At 43.7% G+C, this 18,863-nt stretch overlaps 1 protein-coding gene across 1 annotated transcript in view; it reads left to right on the top strand.

Annotated features, from left to right (window-relative positions):
- Window positions 1–12,002: 12,002 nt before the first annotated feature.
- LOC106572571 (ciliary neurotrophic factor receptor subunit alpha) overlaps window positions 12,003–18,863 on the top strand; it is a 309,062-nt gene continuing 302,201 nt past the window's right edge. The window contains exon 1 of the mRNA XM_045694243.1: window positions 12,003–12,184. The gene's annotated coding sequence lies outside the window, so the exon portion shown is untranslated. The remainder of the gene's footprint in view (window positions 12,185–18,863) is intronic.

The raw sequence follows: 18,863 nt of genomic DNA, 5'->3' as shown, positions 1-18,863 counted from the left end.
CACACTTTGCAATAATCTGAGCACTGCGCCCAGAAAAATACGCGTTGCGATACAGACTAGACGTCATGTTGGGGAGATCTAAAATCTAAAATACTATGTAAATAATCCATTACCTTTGATTCTCTTCATCAGATGTCACTTCCAGGTATCACAGGTCCATAACGAATGTAGTTTTGTTCAAAAAAGCTCATCATTTATGTCCAAAAATCTCCGTCTCGTTAGCACATGATGTAAGCCAGCCGGACTTCTCGTCATGAACGAGGGGAAAAAATATATTTCCGTTCGTTCAAACATGTCAAACGTTGTATAGCATAAATCATTAGGGCCTTTTTTAACTAGAACATGAATAATATTCAAGGTGGACGAATGCATACTCTTTTATAACGTATTGGAACGAGGGTACCCAACATGAACTCGCGCGCCAGGTGTCTAATGGGACATCATCGTTCCATGGCTCTTGTTCGGTCAGATCTCCCTCCAGAAGACTCAAAACACTTTGTAAAGGCTGGTGACATCTAGTGGAAGCAATAGGAAGTGCCAAAATATTCCTAAACCCCTGTGTTTTTCAATGGGATAGGTTTAAAGTCAATACAACACATCAGGTATCCACTTCCTGTCAGAAAATGTCTCAGGGTTTTGCCTGCCAAATGAGTTCTGTTATACTCACAGACACCATTCAAACAGTTTTGGAAACTTTAGAGTGTTTTCTATCCATATATAATAAGTATATGCATATTCTAGTTACTGGGTAGGATTAGTAACCAGATTAAATCGGGTACATTTTTTTTATCCAGACGTGCAAATGCTGCCCCCTAGACCCAACAGGTTAATGACGAGTTTGGAGGGTACTATGGTGTTCAATGCTGAGCTGTAATCGATGAACAGCATTCTTACATGGGTTTTCCTCTTGTCCAGATGGGTTAGGGCAGTGTGCAGTGTGATTGCGATTGCATCGTCTGTGGACCTATTGGGGCGGTAAGCAAATTGGAGTGGGTCTAGGGTGTCAGGTAGGGTGGAGGTGATATGATCCTTGACTAATTTCTCAAAGCACTTCATGATGACGGAAGTGAGTGCCACGGGGCGAAAGTCGTTTAGCTCAGTTACCTTAGTTTCTAGGAGTCAGGAACAATGGGTGCCCTCTTGAAGCATATGGGAACAGCAGACTGGGATAGGGATTGATTGAATATGTCTGTAAACACACCATCCAGCTGGTCTGCGCATGCTCTGAAGACGCAGCTAGGGATGCCGTCTGGGCAGGCAGCCTTGTGAGGGTTAACACGTTTAAATGTTTTATTCACATTGGCTGTGGTAAAGGAGGGCCCACAGGTTTTGGTAGCAGGCTAGTGGCACTTTATTGTCCTCAAAGCGAGCAAAGAAGTTATTTAGTTTGTCTGGGAGCAAGACGTCGGTGTGTCCACAATGGGGCTGGTTTTCTTTTTGTAGTCCGTGATTGACTGTAGACCTTGCCACATACGTCTCGTATCTGAGCCGTTGAATTGCGACTCTACTTTGTCTCTATACTGACGCTTTGATTGTTTGATTGCCTTGCGGAGGGAATAGCTACACTGTTTGTATTCGGTCATGTTTCCGGTCGCCTTGCCATGATTAAAAGCAGTGGATTGCTCTTTCAGTTTTGCACAAATGCTGCCATCAATCCACAGTTTCTGGTTGGAGAAGGTTTTAATAGTCACCGTGGGTACAACACCACCGATGCACTTGCTAATAAACTCGCTCACCGAATCAGCGTATTCATCAATGTTGTTGTCTGATGCTATCCGGAACACATCACAGTCCACGTGATCGAACCAATCTTGAAGCGTGGAATCCGATTGGTCGGACCAGCGTTGAACAGACCTGAGCACGGGCATTTCCTGTTTTAGTTTCAGTCTATAGGCTGGGAGCAACAAAATGGAGTCGTGGTCAGACTTGCCGAAAGGAGGGCGAGGGAGGGCTTTGTATGAGTCGTGGAAGTTAGAGTAGCAATTATCCAGAATTTTTCCAGCCTGGGTCCCGCATTCGATATGCTGATAAAATTTAGGGAGCCTTGTTTTCAGATTAGCTTTATGAAAATCCCCAGCTACAATAAATGCCATCCAAGACCTCTATACCAGGCGATGTCAGAGGAAGGCCCTAAAAATTGTCAAAGACTCCAGTCACCGTAGTCATAGACTATTCTCTCTGCTACTGCATGGCAAGCGATACCGGAGCGCCAAGTCTAGGACCAAGAGGCTCCTAAACAGCTTCTACCCCCAAGCCATAAGACTCATGAACATGTAATCAAATGGCTACCCGGACTATTTGCATTGCCCCCCCCCCACCCCCCCACACTTCTGCTACTCTCTGTTATTATCTATGCAGAGCCACTTTAATAACTCTACCTACATGTACTTAACCTCTATGGGCTAGGTGGGACGCAAGCGTCCCACCCGTGGTGCACTCCATCAACAGCAGGTGCATTTCAAGAGCGGCAAATTTGAATCCAAATAAATGTCAAAATTCAAATTTTTCAAACATACAACTATTTTACACCCTTTGAAAGATAAACATCTCCTTAATCTAACCACGTTTTACGATTTCAAAAAGGTTTTACGGCGAAAGCATAAATTTAGAGTATGTTAGGACAGTACATTTACAAGAGTTGTGTGTAATGTTGTGCCAATTCAAAGACAGGCGTCACCAAAACCATAAAATCAGCTAAAATTATGCACTAACCTTTTACAATCTCCAACAGATGACACTCCTAGGACATTATGTTAGACAATGCATGCATTTTTAGTTCTATCAAGTTCATATTTATATCCAAAAACAGCGTTTTACTGTGGCGTTGATGTTCAGGAAATCGTTTCCTTCCAATAACCGGCATTCAAGTCAGCACCACAAATTAAATAATTAAAATTAGAAAACATTGGTAAAATATTATATTGTCATTTAAAGAATTATAGATTTACATCTCTTGAACGCAATCAACTTGCCAGATTTAAAAATAACCTTACTGGGAAATCACACTTTGCAATAATCTGAGCACTGCGCCCAGAAAAATACGCGTTGCGATACAGACTAGCCGCCATGTTGGGGAGATCTAAAATCGAAAATACTATGTAAATAATCCATTACCTTTGATTCTCTTCATTAGATGTCACTTCCAGGTATCACAGGTCCATAACGAATGTAGTTTTGTTCAAAAAAGCTCATCATTTATGTCCAAAAATCTCCGTCTTGTTAGCACATGATCTAAGCCCGCCGGACTTCACTTCATGAACGAGGGGAAAAAATATATTTACGTTCGTTCAAACATGTCAAATGTTGTATAGCATAAATCATTAGGGCCTTTTTAACCAGAACATGAATAATATTCAAGGTGGACGAATGCATTCTCTTTTATAACGTATTGGAACAAGGGTACCCAACATGAACTCGCGCCAGGTGTCTAATGGGCCATCATCGTTCCATGGCTCTTGTTCAGTCAGATCTCCCTCCAGAAGACTCAAAACACTTTGTAAAGGCTGGTGACATCTAGTGGAAGCAATAGGAAGTGCCAAAATATTCCTCAGCCCCTGTGTTTTTCAATGGCATAGGTTTAAAGGTAATACAACACATCAGGTATCCACTTCCTGTCAGAATCTGTCTCAGGGTTTTGCCTGCCAAATGAGTTCTGTTATACTCACAGACACCATTCAAACAGTTTTAGAAACTTTAGGGTGTTTTCTATCCATATATAATAAGTATATGCATATTCTAGTTACTGGGTAGGATTAGTAACCAGATTAAATCGGGTACATTTTTTTATCCAGCCGTGCAAATACTGCCCCCTAGCCCTAACAGGTTAATTACCTCAATTACCTCGACACCGGTGCCCCCGCACATTGACACATTGACTCTGTACCGTTAACCCCTGTATATAGCCCCGCTATTGTTATTTACTGCTGCTCTTTAATTATTTTTATTCTTATCTCTTACTTTTTTGGGGGGTATTTTCTTAAAACTGCATTGTTGGTTAAGGGCTCGTTAGTAAGCATTTGTTGTACCCCTGTTGTATTCAGCATTTCACTGTAAGGTCTACTACACCTGTTGTATTCAGCATTTCACTGTGAGGTCTACTACACCTGGTGTATTCAGCATTTCACTGTAAGGTCTACTACACCTGTTGTATTCAGCATTTCACTGTAAGGTCTACTACACCTGTTGTATTCAGCATTTCACTATAAGGTCTACACATGTTGTATTTGGCGCATGTGACAAATAACATTTGATTTATGGTGAGGATAGCCGTGTTGCAAGCCCTGCTTCAGATGCAATCATTAGGCAAGGGGCAATTTAAGTGTAGGAAAGGATGAAACAGCGTCTGTGCCACCAGTAAGTACAGATAGTAGTATAAATCTCCCCGCAGCCAGACAATTTTCTCAAGGCTTCTGGAAATAAACGCTGTAGGAATGCTCAACCGGTGTCTCTCATTCAGCCGACAGAAACTTTCAACCGATTCTCCACATTAAAGCAGCGAGTCGGAGTCAGAGGTCGAGCCTTCTCTGGTCTCTCCTCCTCCCGTTACGGGGTCTGAGACGCTGAAGCCTCCCACCATTAGCTCTGACAAATTGAAAACCCTAGTCATTGGCCACTCCATTACCCGCAGTATTAGACTTAAAAAGAATCATCCAGCGATCATACACTGTTTACCAGGGGGCAGAGCTACCGACGTAAAGGTTACTCTGAAGATGGTGCTGGCTAAAGCTAAAACTGGCGAGTGTAGAGAGTATAGGGATATTGATAACATATCGGCACCAACGATGTTACGATGAAACAGTCAGAGGTCACCAAGCGCAACATAGCTTCAGCATGTAAATCAGCTAGAAAGATGTGTCGGCATCGAGTAATTATCTCTGGCCCCCTCCCAGTTAGGGGGAGTGATGAGCTCTACAGCAGTCTCACAACTCAATCGCTGGTTGAAAACTGTTTTCTGCCCCTCCCAAAAGATAGAATTTGTAGATAATTGGCCCTCTTTCTGGGACTCACCCACAAACAGGACCAAGCATGGCCTGTTGAGGAGTGACAGACTCCATCCTAGCTGGAGGGGTGCTCTCATCTTATCTATGAACATAGACAGGGCTCTAACTCCCCTAGCTCCACAATGAGATAGGGTGCAGGCCAGGCAGCAGGCTGATAGCCAGCCTGCCAGCTTAGTGGAGTCTGCCACTAGCACAGTCAGTGTAGTCAGCTCAGCTGTCCCGATTGAGACTGTGTCTGTGCCTTGATCTAGGTTGAGCAAAACAAAACATGGCGGTGTTCACCTTAGCAATTTCACTGGAATAAAGACCTCCATTCCTGTCATTATTGAAAGAGATTCTGATATCTCACATCTCAAAATAGGGCTACTTAATGTTAGATCCCTCACTTCCAAGGCAGTTACAGTCGATGAGCTAATCACTGATCGTAATCTTGATGTGATTGGCCTCACTGAAACGTGGCTCAAGCCTGATGAATTTATTGTGTTAAATGAGGCCTCTCTTCCTGGTTACCTTAGTGACCATATCCCCCACGCAGCCCGCAAAGGCAGAGGTGTTGCTAACATTTATGACAGCAAATTGCAATTTACAAAATTAAAAATGACTGCGTTTTCATCTTTTGAGTTTCTAGTCAATTACTTTTTATAGCAATTGTTTACAGGCCTCCTGGGCCATATACAGCGTTCCTCACTGAGTTCCTTGAATTCCTATTGGACCTTGTAGTCATGTCAGATAATATTCAAATTTTGGGTGACTTTAATATTCACATGGAAAAGTCCACAGACCCACTCCAAAAGGCTTTCGGAGCCATCATCGACTCAATGGGTTTTGTCCAACATGTCTCTGGACCTACTCACTGCCACAGTCATACTCTGGACCTAGTTTTGTCCCGTGTGAATAAATATTGTGGATCTTAATGTTTTTCCTCATAATCCTGGACTATCGGAGCACCAATTTATTACGTTTGCAATCGCAACAAATAATCTGCTCAAACCCCAACCAAGGATCATCAAAAGCCGTGTTATAAATTCTCGGACTACCCATCTGTTTTCTGTAAGTCAAGTAACTCTTTATCCACATTATAGCAGGGGGTGTAAAGCCATAACACATACGTTTTTACAGCAGCAGACTGTGATCGATAATGTCAAAACCTGCACTGAAGTCTAACAAAACAGCCCTCAAAATAATTGTATTATCAATTTCTCCCAGCCAATCATCAGTCAATGTGTAACTGCGTGCTTTTTGAGTGTCAATGCCAATAAGTTGCCACTCATTTTTGTCCATTTCATGGGGGTCTTCCCTATAAGTGTGCTGAAAGTCTGTTGTGAATTTGTTTACTGTGAAATAGCATTGTATCTGGTTAAACACCATTTTTTCCAGAAGTTTACTAAGGGTTGGTAACAGGTTGATTGGTTGGCTATTTGAGCCAGTAAAGGGGGCTTTACTATTCAAATCAAATCAAATACATTTTTATTGGTCCATACACATGGTAAGCAGATGTTAATGCGAGTGTAGCGAAATGCTTGTGCTTCTAGTTCCGACAAAGCAGTAATATCTAACAAGTAATCTAACAAATTCACAACAACTACCTTATACACACAAGTGTAAAGGAATGAATAAGAATATGTACATACAAATAGAGTGATGGCCATGTGCCATCATAGGGAAGATGCAGTAGATGGTATAAATACAGTATATACATAGATGAGTAATGTAGGGTATGTAAACATTATTAAAGTGGTGTTATTTAAAGTGACTACTGATACCTTTAAGTTAATTTATTTAAGTGGCCAGTGATTTGAGTCTGTTTGTTGGCAGCAGCCTCTGAGTTAGTGATGGCTGTTTAACAGTCTGATGGTCTGGAGATAGAAGCTGTTTTTCAGTCTCTCGGTCCCAGCTTTGATGCACCTGTACTGACCTCGCCTTCTGGATGATACCTGGGTGAACAGGCAGTGGCTCTGGTGGCTGATGTTCTTGATGATCTTTTTGGCCTTCCTGTGACATCGGGTGGTGTACGTGTCCTGGAGGGCAGGCAGTGTGCCCCCGGTGATGTGTTGTGCAGACCGCACGACCCTCTGGAGAGCCTTACGGTTAAGGGCGGTGCATTTGCCATACCAGGTGGGGATACAACCCGACAGGATGCTCTCGATTGTGCATCTGTAAAAGTGTGTGTGTGATTTAGATGACAAGCCACATTTTTCAGCCTCCTGAGGTTGAAGAGGCGCTGTTGCGCCTGTTCTTCTTCACCGCGCTGTCAGTTTAAATGTGTCCGTTATGTTATGCCGAGGAACATAAACATTACCTTCTCCACTACTGTCCCGTTGATGTGGATCGGGGGCTGCTCCCTCTGCTGTTTCCTGAAGTCCACGATCATCTCCTTTGTTTTGTTTAAGTTGAGTGAGAGGTTATTTTCCTGACACCACACTCCGAGGGCCCTCACCTCCTCCCTGTAGGCCGTCTCGTTGTTGGTAATCAAGCCTACCACTCTGCAAACTTGACGATTGAGGAACCGGAATGACTTTAGCTTCCCTCCAGGTCTGAGGGCACAAACTTTGCTTAAATTGAAGATGTGGCAAATAGGAGAGGCAAAATTGTTTGCCCTCAGTCATTTTCCATCCAGATTGTCAGAATTCTGTGGCTTGTTATTGTTCGAAGACAGCAATCATTTTTTCACCTCTTCCACACAGACAACACCAAAACATAAGTCGTGTTCTGTGCAGATGCAGGACAACTGAGATTTGGAGAAATACGCAGATTTAAAGTGGAGTCCGTAATTTGCTTTCTGATGATCATTTATCACTGCTTAGTGGGAAAGAGATCCTCTCTTATTGATTGCTGCCTTTTAGTTACTGTAGCTTTGTGACAGTATAACAAATACATTATTCTCCACAATTAGGTTGGAAAAATAGGATGATTGAGCAGCAGTGAGCGCTGTTCGATAGTGCACGGTGCTGTCTTTCCAAGCTAGTCGGAAGACTTCCAGTTTGGTGGGGCGTTATTTCTGTACCAGTTCTCTGGAAGCTTCAGTGATCTGGTATTTTCTGTATACCAGGGAGCAAATTTCCTGTGACAAATGTTTTTTGTTTTTAGGGGTGTGACTGCATCTAGTATTATGCAAGGTTAAATTAAGATCCTCAGTTACAGTTGAAGTCGGAAGTTTACATACACTTAGGCTGGAGTCATTAAAACTCGTTTTTCAACCACTCCACAAATTTCTTGTTAACAAACTATAATTTTGGCAAGTCCGTTAGGACATCTACTTTGTGCATGACACAAGTAACTTTTCCAACAATTTTTTACAATCAGATTATTTCACTTATAATTAATTCACTGTATCACAATTCCAGTGGGTCAGAAGTTTACATACACTAAGTTGACTGTGCCCTTAAACAGCTTGGAAAATTCCAGAAAATTATGTCATGGCTTTAGAAGCTTCTGCCAGACTTTGACATAATTTGAGTCAATTGGAGGTGTACCTATGGATGTATTTCAGTCCCTACCTTCAAACTCAGTGCCTCTTTGCTTGACATCATGGGAAAATCAAAAGAAATCAGCCAAGACCTCATATTTTATTTTTTAGACCTCCACAAGTCTGGTTCATCCTTGGGAGCAATTTCCAAATGCCTGAAGGTACCACGTTCACCTGTACAAACAATAGTATGCGAGTATAAACACCATGGGACCATGCAGCCGTCATACCGCTCAGGAAGGAGACGCGTTCTGTCTCCCAGAGATGAACGTACTTTGGTGCGAAAAGTGCAAATCAATCCCAGAACATCAAATGACCTTGTGAAGATGCTGGAGGAAACAGGTACAAAATTATCTATATCCACAGTAAAACGAGCCCTATATCGACATAACCTGAAATGCTGCTCAGCAAGGAAGAAGCCATTGCTCCAAAACCATCATAAAAAAGCCAGACTATGGTTTGCAACTGCACATGGGGACAAAGATTGTACTTTTTAGAGAAATGTCCTCTGGTCTGATGAATCACAAATAGAACTGTTTGGCCATAATGACCATCGTTATGTTTGGAGGAAAAGGGGGGAGGCAGCATCATGTTGTGGCAGTGCTTTGCTGCAGGAGGGGCTGGTGCACTTCACAAAATAGATGGCATCATGAGGTAGGAAAATGATGTGGATATATTGAAGCAACATCTCAAGACATCAGTCAGGAAGTTAAAGCTTGGTCGCAAATGGGTCTTCCAAATGGACAACGACTCCAAGCATACTTCCAAAGTTGTGGCAAAATGGCTTAAGGACAACAAAGTCAAGGTATTAGAGTGGCCATCACAAAGCCCTGACCTCAATCCCATAGACAATTTGTGGGCAGAACTGAAAAAGCGTGTGTGAGCAAGGAGGCCTACAAACTTGACTCAGTTACACCAACTTTGTCTGGAGGAATGGGCCAAAATTCACCCAACTTATTGTGGGTAGCTTGTGGAAGGCTACCGAAAACGTTTGACCCAAGTTAATCAATTTAAAGGCAATGCTACCAAATACTAATTGAGTGTATGTAATCTTCTGACACACTGGGAATGTGATGAAAGAAATAAAAGATGAAATAAATCACTCTCTCCATTGTTATTCTGACATTTCACATTCTTAAAATAAAGTGGTGATCCTAACTGACCTAAAACAGGGAATTTTTACTAGGATTAAATATCAGGAATTGTGAAAACTGGAATTGTGAGTTTAAATGTATTTAGCTAAGGTGCAAACTTCCGACTTTAACTGTATGTGGTAGTGGTGGAGTAGGGGCTTGAAGGCACAGTGTGTTGTGAAATCTGTGAATGTTTTGTAATATTTTTAAAATTGTATAAACTGCCAAAGCTAATGGAGATCCATAATAAATAGAAATACACATCTTCCAGAATCAATGGAGACACAAGTTTTTTAATCCTTTATCTCTTGACACGTTCCTGAAAATAGTAATGGCCTCTAAACCATCAAGCTGCACACTGGATAACCCTAACCCTATTCCAACTAAATTACAGAAAGAGCTACTTCCTGTGCTTGGCCCTCCTATGTTGAACTTAATAAACGTCTCCCTATCCACCGGATGTCTACCAAACTCACTAAAAGTGGCAGTAATAAAGCCTCTCTTTAAAAAGCCAAACTTTGATCTGGAAAAAGTAAACAACTATAGGCCTATATCGAATCTCCCACAAAGCTGTTGCGCAGCAACTCACTGCCTTCCTAAAGACAAATAATGTATACAACATGCTTCAGTCTGGTTTTAGACCCCATCATAGCACTGAGAATACACGTTTGAAGGTGGTCAATGACCTTTTAATGGCATCAGACCAAGGCTCTGCATCTTTCGTCGTGCTCCTAGGCCTTAGTAACATTTTTGACACCATCGATCACCACATTCTTTTGGAGAGATTAGAAACCCTAATTGGTCTACAAGGACATGTTCTTGCCTGGGTTTAGAACTTATCTGTTAGAAATACACAGCTGTACATTTCAATGAAAAATGGTGAATCTCCAAAAATTGACTAACATAGAAGCCTATGTTTCAGACATAGGGAAGTGGATGGTGTTTAACTTTTTAACTCAGACAAAACAGAGATGCTAGTTCTAGGTCCCAAGAAACAAAGAGATCTGCTGTTGGATCTGACAATTCATCTGGATGGTTGTACAGTCGTCTCAAATAAAACTGTGAAGGACCTCGGCGTTACCCTGGACCCTGATTCCTCTTTTTCCATCTTCGCAAAAGTCTGAACGTTTTTGTCCAAAAATGATTCAGAAAAACTAATCCATGCTTTTGTCACTTCTAGATTAGACTACTGCAATGCTCTACTCTCCGGCTACCTGGATAAAGCACTAAATAAACTTCAGTTAGTGTTAAACAAGGCTTTCTAGAATACTGACTAGAACCCAAAAATTTGATCATATTACTCCAGTGCTAGACTCTCTACATTGGCTTCCTGTTAAGTCTAGGGCACATTTTTGTTTTACTGCTAATTTACAAAGCATCACATGGGCTTGCTCCTACCTATCTCTCTACCTATCTCTCAGATTTGGTCCTGGCGTACATACCAGTACTACTGCCAAGAGATGAGCTATAGGTGTACCTGCCATAGGAGTCCCATCGAAGCCTACCATTGACTACATATGTGCATACCCAGCGTGCGACAGAGCTGCAGGAGTTGTAACCCTTTTTTGTTGGTTATGTTGTCATAGTTGTGTCTAGGGGGGCATATGGGGGAGGGAATGCTGTCACCTCCAGGTAGGTGTTTGTCCCCCTGTGTGCTGAAGGTGTCAGGTTCTTGGCCAGTTCTGGCATTTATGTCTCCATAGACTAGTACATGTCCCTGGGCCTGGAAATGATTTATTTCCCCCTCTAGGATGGAGATGCTGTCTTCATTAAAGTATGGGGATTCTAGTGGGGGGATATAGGTAGGATGAAGAAGCTGTCTTCATTAAAGTATGGGGATTCTAGTGGGGGGATATAGGTAGGATGGAGATGCTGTCTTCATTAAAGTATGGGGATTCTAGTGGGGGGATATAGGTAGGATGGAGAAGCTGTCTTCATTAAAGTATGGGGATTCTAGTGGGGGGATATAGGTAGGATGGAGAAGCTGTCTTCATTATAGTATGGGGATTCTAGTGGGGGGATATAGGTAGGATGGAGAAGCTGTCTTCATTAAAGTATGGGGATTCTAGTGGGGGGATATAGGTAGGATGGAGAAGCTGTCTTCATTAAAGTATGGGGATTCTAGTGGGGGGATATAGGTAGGATGGAGAAGCTGTCTTCATTATAGTATGGGGATTCTAGTGGGGGGATGCAGGTAGCTCTCTCTCTCGTCCTCTCTGTTCCTGCAGTACGGTGAGTGTTGGCTAGGGGGTGCTGTGTCGTCACAGAGAGACAGTGTTATGCTAATGTTTTCCTCTCGCTCTCTCTCTCTCTCTCTCTCTCTCTCTCTCTCTCTCTCTCTCTCTCTCTCTCTGCCAGGGCTTGTCACATGGGGAGTCTTTTAAATGCTTTAGTCTCCTCAGCCAGTACAGAGCCAGACACTGACAGAGAGACACAGAGAGCTCAGCTCGTCCTGCTCACACATCAACCTACCTTCTTAACCTACAACAACTTTCTGGATTGGAGAAACACACATTGTCATTAATACAGAGGAGAGAGGAACAGGATAGCGAGAGTGCACAAGAGGAGAGCGCAAAATATTTCAAGTGAGTACCTGCTTTCATTGTGCTTTGCTGTGTGGTTCTGCTGGATCTGTCGGTCTGTTGGAGGTTGAAGGAGAGTTGACAGAGAGATTAAACATATGGATGTCTGTCTTCTTCATAATCAGATGATTTGAATAGTTCAGGATGGATGGAAGGACAGTGGATTGCAGCTTGGATCACATGGAACTACAGCTTCTGTGTTCTAGCTTTATCTGGGGCTTTCATTCAAACACATACTGATCCTCAGTGATCATCTATGGTCTAATTCATTCAAACACATACTGATCCTCAGTGATCATCTATGGTCTAATTCATTCAAACACATACTGATCCTCAGTGATCTATTGAATGTATTCAGGTGGAAACAGTTGTGTTGCATCTTGGACCTGCTATTAATGAAATGCACTTTTGCTCAGCTGCCCACTCGCTATCAAAAAAAAGCAGTTCTCTCTCTCTCTCTCTCTCTGGCCACGCTGTTACAAAGTAGATGCTTTGCAAAGGGAGAGAGAGAGAGCGGAGGGAGCCGGGGCGAGAGCGCTAGGAGAGAGCGAGAGAGAAAGACAGGAATTAGGCAGAGAGTGGAGGGCATTGAAGTAAGTGACACTGGCCAGACAATTAGCTGAGGATTCCGATGTGTGGCCCTTTCTCTCCCTGTGGCCCCATGGCAGAGGTCAGGGGACAGGATGACCCTTGTCAATTCTCCAGCAGGGAACCCATTATCCTCCTCTGATTGATTCGTTTTAGTGAAAATCCCTTCTTTCTCTTCCTCTGTTTTTGTATATGTTATTGCATATCTGGTGTTGTATATCAGTTACTGTATATCTGGTGTTGTAAATCAGTTACTGTAAATCTGGTGTTGTATATCAGTTACTGTATATCAGTTACTGTATATCTGGTGTTGTATATCAGTTACTGTATATCTGGTGTTGTATATCAGTTACTGTATATCTGGTGTTGTATATCAGTTACTGTATATCTGGTGTTGTATATCAGTTACTGTATATCTGGTGTTGTATATGAGTTACTGTATATCTGGTGTTGTATATCATTTACTGTAAATCTGGTGTTGTATATCAGTTACTGTATATCTGGTGTTATATATCAGTAACTGTATATCTGGTGTTGTATATCAGTTACTGTATATCTGGTGTCACGTTCTCTTAATTTATTGATATTTCATGACTGGAAGCTGGTCGTTAGGTGACATTTCTGGACTGGGAGCTGGTCGTTAGGCAACATTTCTGGACTGGGAGCTGGTCGTTAGGCAACATTTCTGGACTGGGAGCTGGTCGTTAGGTAACATTTCTGGACGGGGAGCTGGTCGTTAGGTAACATGTCTAATGGTGATCCTGACCCAGCCCCAAGTAAACCAATTCACTAGCTTTAGCCCAGCCGCATGTTCCTTACTCTCTACCCGATACCCCTTACCCCTCTAACCTCTGCCCCCTACTACATACCCTCTACCCCATATCCCCTACCCCATACCCTCTATCACATGCCCCATACCCAGTCTGATTGATGCCCCTCTGAGAGGAGAGAGAGAGAGGACACTAACAGTCTGATTGATGCCCTCTGAGAGGAGAGAGAGAGGACACTAACAGTCTGATTGATGTCCTCTGAGAGGAGAGAGAGAGAGGACACTAACAGTCTGATTGATGCCCTCTGAGAGGAAAGAGAGAGAGGACACTAACAGTCTGATTGATGCCCTCTGAAAGGAGAGAGAGAGAGAGAGAGAGAGAGGACACTAACAGTCTGATTGATGGCCCTCTGAGAGGAGAGAGAGAGAGGACACTAACAGTCTGATTGATGCCCTCTGAGAGGAGAGAGAGAGAGGGAGAGAGAGGACACTAACAGTCTGATTGATGCCCTCTGAGAGGAGAGAGAGAGAGGACACTAACAGTCTGATTGATGCCCTCTGAGAGGAGAGAGAGAGAGGGAGAGAGAGGACACTAACAGTCTGATTGATGCCCTCTGAGAGGAGAGAGAGAGGGAGAGAGAGGACACTAACAGTCTGATTGATGCCCTCTGAGAGGAGAGAGAGAGAGGGAGAGAGAGGACACTAACAGTCTGATTGATGCCCTCTGAGAGGAGAGAGAGAGAGGACACTAACAGTCTGATTGATGCCCCTCGGAGGAGAGAGAGAGAGAGAGAGAGAGGACACTAACAGTCTGATTGATGCCCTCTGAGAGGAGAGAGAGAGAGGACACTAACAGTCTGATTGATGCCCCTCAGGAGTGAGAGAGAGGACACTAACAGTCTGATTGATGCCCTCTGAGAGGAGAGAGAGAGAGGACACTAACAGTCTGATTGATGCCCCTCTGAGAGGAGAGAGAGAGAGGACACTAACAGTCTGATTGATGCCCCTCAGGAGTGAGAGAGAGAGAGGACACTAACAGTCTGATTGATGCCCTCTGAGAGGAGAGAGAGAGAGGACACTAACAGTCTGATTGATGCCCCTCTGAGAGGAGAGAGAGAGAGGGAGAGAGAGGACACTAACAGTCTGATTGATGCCCTCTGAGAGGAGAGAGAGAGAGGACACTAACAGTCTGATTGATGCCCTCTGAGAGGAGAGAGAGAGAGAGGACACTAACAGTCTGATTGATGCCCCTCTGAGAGGAGAGAGAGAGAGGACACTAACAGTCTGATTGATGCCCCTCAGAGGAGAGAGAGAGAGGGAGAGAGAAGACACTAACAGTCTGATTGATGCCCTCTGAGAGGAGAGAGAGAGAGGACACTAACAGTCTGATTGATGCCCCTCTGAGAGGAGAGAGAGAGAGGGAGAGAGAAGACACTAACAGTCTGATTGATGCCCTCTGAGAGGAGAGAGAGAGAGGACACTAACAGTCTGATTGATGCCCCTCTGAGAGGAGAGAGTGAGGGAGAGAGAGGACACTAACAGTCTGATTGATGCCCTCTGAGAGGAGAGAGAGAGAGGGAGAGAGAGGACACTAACAGTCTGATTGATGCCCCTCAGGAGAGAGAGAGAGGACACTAACAGTCTGATTGATGCCCCTCAGGAGTGAGAGAGAGGACACTAACAGTCTGATTGATGCCCCTCTGAGAGGAGAGAGAGAGAGAGGACACTAACAGTCTGATTGATGCCCCTCTGAGAGGAGAGAGAGAGGGAGAGAGAGGACACTAACAGTCTGATTGATGCCCTCTGAGAGGAGAGAGAGAGAGGGAGAGAGAGGACACTAACAGTCTGATTGATGCCCCTCAGGAGAGAGAGAGAGGACACTAACAGTCTGATTGATGCCCCTCAGGAGTGAGAGAGAGGACACTAACAGTCTGATTGATTCCCCTCAGGAGTGAGAGAGAGAGAGGACACTAACAGTCTGATTGATGCCCCTCTGAGAGGAGAGAGAGAGAGAGAGAGAGAGGACACTAACAGTCTGATTGATGCCCCTCAGGAGTGAGAGAGAGGACACTAACAGTCTGATTGATGCCCCTCTGAGAGGAGAGAGAGAGAGAGAGAGAGAGAGAGGACACTAACAGTCTGATTGATGCCCCTCAGGAGTGAGAGAGAGGACACTAACAGTCTGATTGATGCCCTCTGAGAGGAGAGAGAGAGGACACTAACAGTCTGATTGATGCCCTCTGAGAGGAGAGAGAGAGGACACTAACAGTCTGATTGATGCCCCTCGGAGGAGAGAGAGAGAGGACACTAACAGTCTGATTGATGCCCCTCAGGAGAGAGAGAGAGGACACTAACAGTCTGATTGATGCCCCTCAGGAGTGAGAGAGAGGACACTAACAGTCTGATTGATGCCCCTCGGAGGAGAGAGAGAGAGGACACTAACAGTCTGATTGATGCCCCTCAGGAGAGAGAGAGAGGACACTAACAGTCTGATTGATGCCCCTCAGGAGAGAGAGAGAGGACACTAACAGTCTGATTGATGCCCTCTGAGAGGAGTGAGAGAGAGGACACTAACAGTCTGATTGATGCCCTCTGAGAGGAGTGAGAGAGAGGGAGAGAGAGAGAGAGGGAGAGAGAGGACACTAACAGTCTGATTGATGCCCCTCGGAGGAGAGAGAGAGAGGACACTAACAGTCTGATTGATGCCCCTCTGAGAGGAGAGAGAGAGAGGGAGAGAGAGGACACTAACAGTCTGATTGATGCCCCTCGGAGGAGAGGAGAGAGAGAGAGGGAGAGAGAGGACACTAACAGTCTGATTGATGCCCCTCTGAGAGGAGAGAGAGAGGGAGAGAGAGGACACTAACAGTCTGATTGATGCCCCTCGGAGGAGAGGAGAGAGAGAGAGGGAGAGAGAGGACACTAACAGTCTGATTGATGCCCCTCTGAGAGGAGAGAGAGAGGGAGAGAGAGGACACTAACAGTCTGATTGATGCCCCTCGGAGGAGGGAGGGAGAGAGAGGGAGAGGGAGGACACTAACAGTCTGATTGATGCCCCTCAGGAGTGAGGGAGAGGGAGAGAGAGAGGGAGAGAGAGAGGACACTAACAGTCTGATTGATGCCCTCTGAGAGGAGAGAGAGAGAGGACACTAACAGTCTGATTGATGCCCCTCTGAGAGGAGAGAGAGAGAGGGAGAGAGAGGACACTAACAGTCTGATTGATGCCCCTCTGAGAGGAGAGAGAGAGAGGGAGAGCTGCTTTTGACCTGGGTTGCCCTACTCCCTACATAGTGCACTATTTTTCACCAGAGCCCTACCAAAGCCCTACAGCGCACTAAATAGGGACTAGGGTTTGATTCAACTCCGCTCCCCTGTTTCTTCGCTACAGGTGTGATTAAAGCCCAGGGGTATAATTTCTTAACATTGTCTAGAAACTGTTCTAAAATACTACTTACGAACTGAATGTTGAATGTTGGTGTGCATAAAGAAGTGAGATGTAGCCAGGCTGTATCACATCAGGCCGTGATTGGGAGTCCCATAGGGCGGCGCACAATTGGCACATCGTTGTCCAGGTTTGGCCGGCGTAGGCCGTCATTGTAAATAAGCATTTGTTCAAAACTGACTTGCCTCGTTAAATAAAGGTTCAGTTAAAAAAAAAAACTGTGAGAGTGATACACACACCGGTCGTAGATAGCCACTGATATATAACAGCTGTTCTCAGCTTCAGGTCAAAATCATCCCTTTAAAGCCTGTGGGGAAAATATAACATACCGGTCGTAGATAGCCACTGATATATAACATACCATGAATACAACAGGAAAACCAAATAAAGCTTTTTTTTCAGACTGAAACAGAGATGCTACCATCAGATATTGAATAGAGATGCTACCATCAGATATTGAATAGAGATGCTACCATCAGATATTAAACAGAGATGCTACCATCAGATATTGAATAGAGATGCTACCATCAGATATTAAATAGAGATGCTACCATCAGATATTGAATAGAGATGCTACCATCAGATATTGAATAGAGATGCTACCATCAGATATTAAATAGAGATGCTACCATCAGATATTGAATAGAGATGCTACCATCAGATATTAAATAGAGATGCTACCATCAGATATTAAATAGAGATGCTACCATCAGATATTGAATAGAGATGCTACCATCAGATATTGAATAGAGATGCTACCATCAGATATTGAATAGAGATGCTACCATCAGATATTGATTAGAGATGCTACCATCAGATATTGAATAGAGATTCTACCATCAGATATTAAATAGAGATGCTACCATCAGATATTAAATAGAGATGCTACCATCAGATATTGAATAGAGATTCTACCATCAGATATTGAATAGAGATGCTACCATCAGATATTGAATAGAGATGCTACCATCAGATATTGATTAAAGATGCTACCATCAGATATTAAATAGAGATGCTACCATCAGATATTAAATATAGATGCTACCATCAGATATTGAATAGAGATGCTGGTGTCAGATATTGAATAGAGGTGCTGGTGTCAGATATTGAATAGAGGTGCTGGTGTCAGATTTGAATAGAGGTGCTGGTGTCAGATTTGAATAGAGGTGCTGGTGTCAGATTTGAATAGAGGTGCTGGTGTCAGATTTGAATAGAGGTGCTGGTGTCAGATTTGAATAGAGGTGCTGGTGTCAGATTTGAATAGAGGTGCTGGTGTCAAATTTGAATAGAGGTGCTGGTGTCAGATTTGAATAGAGGTGCTGGTGTCAGATTTGAATAGAGGTGATGGTGTCAGATTTGAATAGAGGTGATGGTGTCAGATTTGAATAGAGGTGATGGTGTCAGATTTGAATAGAGGTGATGGTGTCAGATTTGAATAGAGGTGCTACCATCAGATATTGAAAACAACCAAAAGTTTTTTGGGGGCTCGTTCAGTTTTGCTTTGACCATGAAAAAAAAACGAAACCATAGCTACATAGAGAGGACCATTCGGATTATTCAGGTTGCTATAACAAACATCCTTCAAATGAGTCGGCAACACTCACCAATAGGCCGTCCATCCTCAACAGCCCCCTCCTGTAGATGTACAGACCAACATTGCTGTTCTGCAGAATGAACGAGTCGTTCATACCACCTGGCCACCGCATTCAGCTGCGACTTTCTGTTTACACAGTTGAAATCGTTTTGGGACGGTGCTTTAAAGGAGATGTGGGTGCCTTCTGTTGCTGTGTTCGTATTTGAGAACCAGTTGATGGCATCATGGCAAAGAAACCCTCTTGACTTCCACCTGTTGTGCGAGGGTGTATGGACATTGTATGTGTTTCTGT

Source organism: Salmo salar, chromosome ssa01 (assembly GCF_905237065.1).
Source record: "Salmo salar chromosome ssa01, Ssal_v3.1, whole genome shotgun sequence".
Lineage (NCBI taxonomy): Eukaryota > Metazoa > Chordata > Actinopteri > Salmoniformes > Salmonidae > Salmo > Salmo salar.
The sequence above is the reverse complement of the archived record's forward strand: the minus strand, read 5'-3'. Positions and strand labels throughout refer to the sequence as shown.